This window comes from Cnephaeus nilssonii (genome assembly GCF_951640355.1).
Source record: "Cnephaeus nilssonii genome assembly, chromosome: 3".
NCBI classification, from domain to species: domain Eukaryota; kingdom Metazoa; phylum Chordata; class Mammalia; order Chiroptera; family Vespertilionidae; genus Cnephaeus; species Cnephaeus nilssonii.
In genome coordinates this window covers 106,695,695-106,701,891 of record NC_137074.1, presented here as the reverse complement: position 1 = coordinate 106,701,891, position 6,197 = coordinate 106,695,695, and the positions used below count along the sequence as shown (strand labels likewise).

The 6,197-nt window shown below is 38.4% G+C and overlaps 1 pseudogene across 1 annotated transcript; it reads left to right on the top strand.

Annotated features, from left to right (window-relative positions):
- Positions 1 to 1,639: 1,639 nt before the first annotated feature.
- LOC307097396 (barrier-to-autointegration factor-like) lies at positions 1,640 to 2,089 on the top strand (annotated as a pseudogene). Its single transcript has one exon. The product of its transcript is annotated as a barrier-to-autointegration factor-like (transcript).
- Positions 2,090 to 6,197: the final 4,108 nt, after the last annotated feature.

Below are 6,197 nucleotides of genomic sequence, written 5' to 3'. Positions count from 1 at the left end.
TGGCTGTCAGCGACTAGTCAAGGTTAAGGCAGAACCGAGAGTGGCAAGACTGGTACAAGACAACAGAAGGGCAACAGTGCATCAAATTACTGCAAATCTTAATCAGGGATCCTCTCAAATGATCTCTGAATGCACTGTTCACCATACACTGCATCGTATGGGATATGGAAGCCGAAGGCCTGTTCAAACACCTTTGCTGTCTGCAGTTACCAAGATAAAATGTCTCCAATTCACACAGGAACACAAGGATTCGACGTCAAGCATTGGAAAAAAGTCATGTGGTCCGATGAATCACGTTTCCAGTTGCATCATGCAGATGGTGGGGGCAGTGTTATGGTTTGGGGCATGTTTTCCTGGCATGATTTGTGCCCTTTAATTCATGTGGAACAACATCTGAATAGCACAACATACCTAAGTATCGTTGCTGATCAAGTTCATCCTATCATGTTGATGGCATATCCCAATGAAGATGGCTTCTTCCAACAAGACAATGCACCATGCCACGGTGCTCGTATTGTGCAGGAGTGGTTTCAAGAACATGAGGGAGACTTTACCTTGCTTAGGTGGCCCCCACAATCACCAGATCTCAATCCAATTGAGCATCTGTAGGATGAAGTTAAAAGAGCCATCAGGCAACTGGTTCCACAACCATCACATTTCACAGAACTGGACAGTGCTATTCATCGGGCATGGTGTCAGATTCCTCGTATCACCTTTCAACATCTCATGGAGTCAATGCCAAGAAGAATCGCCACAGTATTGAAGGCAAAAGGTGGCCCAATGAAGTACTGATGGAGTAGTCATAATAATCTGGCCACTCAGTGTATATCCTGTGTTCTTTTTAAGAAAGCTGATAATAGGAAGAGAAGAAGAAAGACAGGGAGACAGGAAGGAGAGCTGGGGGGGAGGGAGAAGGGGAGAGGAAGGGGAGAAGACAAGAGGATTAGGGTAAAGCTATTGTGGTATTATCAGACTGCTCTGATAATAGGGGAATTTTTAATTTTTTATTTTATTTTAAGTATTGATTGAAGAGGTTTGTGAATTTTGTTAAGGTAGTTGATACTTTTTTTAAAAAAAAGGAGAAACAAACAACACCATGCCTATAACAGCAAACAAGCCATTTTAGTAATTGTATCTCCTAGTCTCTTTAAAGGTGTAAATTAGAAATCCACACCTGAATCCATATCATCATATTAACCAATGTTATCCCAATAAATTTAACAAAATGGGAAAAAGTAAAGGTGCAAAAAACATACCCTTTTACTCACAAACCTAGATGGATGGAATGTCATTTTTGTTTTTGTTTTTCCTGTCTCAGGTTTATTTGTACAAATAGCACAGCAGGACAACAGCCCAACGCCAACAACTGCCCAGAGGTCACACCAGTTCTTCTGTCCTCATTTCATCAGACAGAGGCCTCTACTCTGGAGCCTCATTGGGGCCTGGGCACCTTTGGAAGCCTGAGCCAGTAGAATGTTAACTGTAAAATATTTCTTAGCATTCTCTTTCCATCAAAATTGACTTATGAAACTGTAGTAATGCGGGGGATGGCAGGGCACAATAGGAGCCCAGGCATGGACCTGGAGGTGCAGGGAGCTGGTGTCCAAGCTCCGGCCTGCGCCGATTAATCCTCATCAAGATGACAACCTCTCAGAAACACGAGACTTCGTGGCATAGCCCTTGGAGGAAAAGCCATTGGAGAGCCTGGCCTGGATTGGTGAAGTCCTGGGCAAGAAGCTGGAGGAAAGGGGCTTTGACAAGGCTTATGTGGTCCTTGGCCAGTTTCTGGTGTTAAAGGAAGATGAAGACCTCTTCCGGGAATGGCTAAAGGACACATGTTGCGCCAATGCCAAGCAGTCCCGGAATTGCTTTGGGTGCCTTCGAGAGTGGTGTGACGCCTTCTTGTGATGCTCTCTGGGAGCCCCCAATCCCTAACACCAGCCTTGAGTCTTCAGAGTTTGCAGCTGAGTGGGGGCTACTCCCTTGTCCTCTACAAAGGAAATGATTGCTATCTACTCACCACCGATGTCCTCTTGGTCTTTGGGGGAGTTCTTTCCCCTCACCATTTCAACTTTTTTGGAATTCTCACTCTTGCATGCATCTCCCTTCTCTTTCCCCTGCCAGTTTCAGGTTAATAATCAGCTTTTCTGAGTGGATTTCTGGCCCCTACTCTCACCCCTGGTCTGTTTAATGACGTTTGGTTTCTCTTTTGGCGAAACAGTCACTGTCCATATAAAGTTTTTTAAATCAATAAAGTCAGTGGCCTTCCAAAAAAAATTGTAGTAATGCTATATGAAATCTTTTAGATTCAAAGATAAAATGTTAAATGGTACCTACCAAGTCCCCGTGTTTCTGGATTAGGGACACCCTTTACATTAACACAATTTCTCTATACTCACCATCTTCGTAGATACCAAGAGTAGAAGTTCTTCACTAAGAAAGTTATTAGCCTTACTTAAAAACATTTGACTTTTAAATTATTAGTCAACAATTTTATATACAAAAACAATTTCTTATATTGAAGTTTTAAACTAGTTACATAGATCAAGCACTTTGCATTATGAAATAAAACACTATACTAAACAAAATCTAGTGTACCTGAAAAGTATTGGTCCTATTCATTAGAATACTTCCTAAGTGACACCATGCTGAATCCCTGACAAAAGTATTAGTATTTGATCCCATAATTTTTCCATTGACAATCCAACCTGTGTTAATCTGAAACTATATCTGGTATTTGGTTATTTATTTTGAACTGGTGATCTAGAATTTTTTTTAGTTGTACATCCTTTTCTTTTTAATGTTAAAGTGTATTCTCCAAAAATATCTATTTTTAAAATTAAAATACATGTACTTTTATATGTAATAGAACATATACTTCATAAAGCCTAAAAAACTAAATATAATGAAATAGAACTTTTATTTATGTCTATTTTCACCTAAAAGAGTTGACTTCCAGAAATGCTGCTACATGTACCCTACTTTAAAAACTGATCTAAATACTATGATATTCATAATAGTAACTATATATAGGAAAAAAAGACACAGGCTAGTAACTTGTATGAAGAAAACACCAGATACTTCAATGAGGAATGGTGGCAGTAGTGACTGGAAAAATAAAGACATAACAGTGGTGTAATGATTAACAATACATAAGCCTAAGATGTCCTAGTATCAAGATTTTTTATCCTGCTTTGTCCAAATGACCACATGATTCTGTGGGGTGATGTGTGTGTTTTTATATAATGAATTTTCGAAGATCTCCCAATGTAAAAGTTTAGTTTAAAAAAAAATGACCGATTCTCTTCTAATGACACTGTGAGAAACACACTGAGTTCCAGCTTCATTTGTCTTCTGTGCCCTTTTAGTGCTTCATGTTGTATCATAACAACATAATTTAAGTATAGCCTTGGCTGAGAATTTCCTCATTTATTTCTCAGAACTAATGCTTTAAAAAATGCTTCCATCACATATTTCTATACTGAGATACTTAACTAAATCCAGAGGCATTCTTGCTTTTCAAGGAAATATGAATTTTGTCCGATTTAAACATGTACCCAGAATTAGTACCATAAATTATCTTGCCTTTTGTCACTAATACACAGATATAAACACGCACACATTTCAATAGGGATATGATTTTAGAAATTGACTGTAACAATACTTAGGCACTTTAAAATTTTTAAATGAATGAATTATATGGATTTCCTTGAAGCCATTAAGTCCACATTATGAATACAGAGCTAGTAGGCAACAATATTTTGTACATACATTGGAAAGGCAAAATAAATGTGTTTATAAAATAAAATTGAAGACTTTTTGTTTTCTAAGATTAATAACAAGCAAATACCCCATTACTGACAATTAAGTATACAAATTCCCATTTAGAAAAAGAGGCCTGACAGCACATACCAGTATAAGTGACTATTTAGATACCTCACACTTAATTATCTTCAGAGGTAGTATATTACTGCTCCAGAGAAGAGAGTTCTGAAAAGGGTCAGTCCCCAGCAGGCACCTGGGCATTATGGGGGTACCAGAGTGTCACTCCATCACTAAAAAATGTTCTAGGAATATTTGAACACCAGGGGAGAGAGTTTTCTTAATGTGACAAAAAATTCTTCTTCCTGATCCTCCTATATCATCATCCCAATAACATGACCACTTGCTATTTTACTTTCTATCTATGTAACCTCATGCACAGCTAGGAAATAATGATTTAGGACTTGAAATTCAAAACATAATGGTGTTCCTTTTTCCATTCCTCATTTTACTCAACACCCCTGCAGAGCTGATGCAAGGACTGAATTCCCTTTGAAGTCAGCTTGCATCATCTTTGATGGGTTATAAAGCAATAGGAGCTACTGACTGCAGTTTTGAGTATCTTGATTCCCATTTCAGATGATGCCGATACATTTGTCATTAAATGCATGCCATGAATAAATCCTTGGAAAAATTGCTAAGCAATTAAAATTGGCAGGTATAGTCTACACATTTCTACTATAAAAGAATAGAAAAGAAAAATATTAACCTGTTTGAAGCATTTTATTTCATATTCTACTTAGGTTATTCTTATTGTGGGTGATTTTATAGAGTATTCTTGTTACTTGGTTTACTTTTCCTAAGACTTTTAATTCTTTGTAAAAAGTTATGTTAAACATATATTTAGATGCCAAAAATATTTGAGAACTTGAAGATGATGTTCTTTGTTTAAATAAGAGTAAAATAAATCAATATCTGTGGATGAACACTGTTAATAATTGGCTTTGCAATATACTTTGCTCTCAGCAATAATTATTTGTCACAGACAAAAGAGGAGAGTAATTTGGAGATAAAGGAAGAGCAAGGCCTTTGTAAAATTCTGTCTGCACTTGTAGGCATCACTACAGATCAATAAGCTTTGGTTCTCATCTTCTGTGCAGCACATGGAAAAATTGCACTTCTCTGTTCCGTTGATGGTGGTTTTTATCCATGTGACAAGTTCTGGCCAATGAACTATGAACATTGGATTACTTGAACACTCTTCTTGATCCTCTGTAGAGATGACCATGTATGTATGTATGCCACAGAACAAGGTGCACTAACTCCAAGTAAACACAGGAACTACAGGTGCAGTGGAAAGTGACCAAGGAGACTGCAGTGGACTTGTCTGATCAAAATTTAATTTTTGTTATGTTAAATAATTGAGATTTTCGTGTTACTCATTACAACAGCACATCGTGGCCTATCCAGATTGATACACACACACACACACATATAAGCTTCTATATGTGAACTTTTAAATATATATATATATATACAAACATTTAAAGAAAAAACTTAGTGATTAAAACAACTCAAAATAAAAGACACCAAAAATGTGTTTGTCAAATACAATTGATCCTTTAACAATGTAGCTGTTAAGGACACCAACACCCTCATCACCACCCCCACAGTCAAATATCCACATATAACTTTTGACTACCCAGAAATTTAGTTTATCCTCAGTATTAGTGGGAAATTGGTTCCAGGACATTATACAGATACCAAAATCCATGAATGCTTAAGTACCCTATATAAAATGGCATAGATCAATGCATATAGTTGGCCCTTCACATCCACAAACTCTAAACCACAGGTCAAAAAGCAAACAGGCATTTATTGAGAACAAACTGTGTATAAGTGAAGCTGTGTAGTTCAAACCCATGCTGATCAAGGGTCAACAGTCCTCCACATTTTTGTCATTCCCATTGAATATCCTATATAATAAAGAGGTAAGCCGAAACTGGTTTGGCTCACTGGATATAGAGCGTCGGCCTGCGGACTGAAAGGTCCCAGGTTCGATTCTAGTCAAGGGCATGTGCATTGGTTGCGGGCACATCCCCATTGGGGGGGGTGCAGGAGGCAGCCAATCGATGTTTCTCTCTCATAGATGTTTCTAACTCTCTGTCCTTCTCCCTTCCTCTCTGTAAAAAATCAATAAAATATATTTTTTTAAAAAAGAGGTAATATGCAAATTGACTATCACTCCAACACACAAGATGGCCACCCCCATTTGGTCAAAGATGGCCGCCCCAATGTGGACACAAGATGGCCACCACAAGATGGCCAGCAGTGGAGGGCAGTTGTGGGCGATCAGGCCTGCAGGGAGGACAGTTGGGGGGGATCCAGGCCTGCAGGGGAGGGCAGTTGGGGGGAACCAGGCCTGCAGGGGAGGG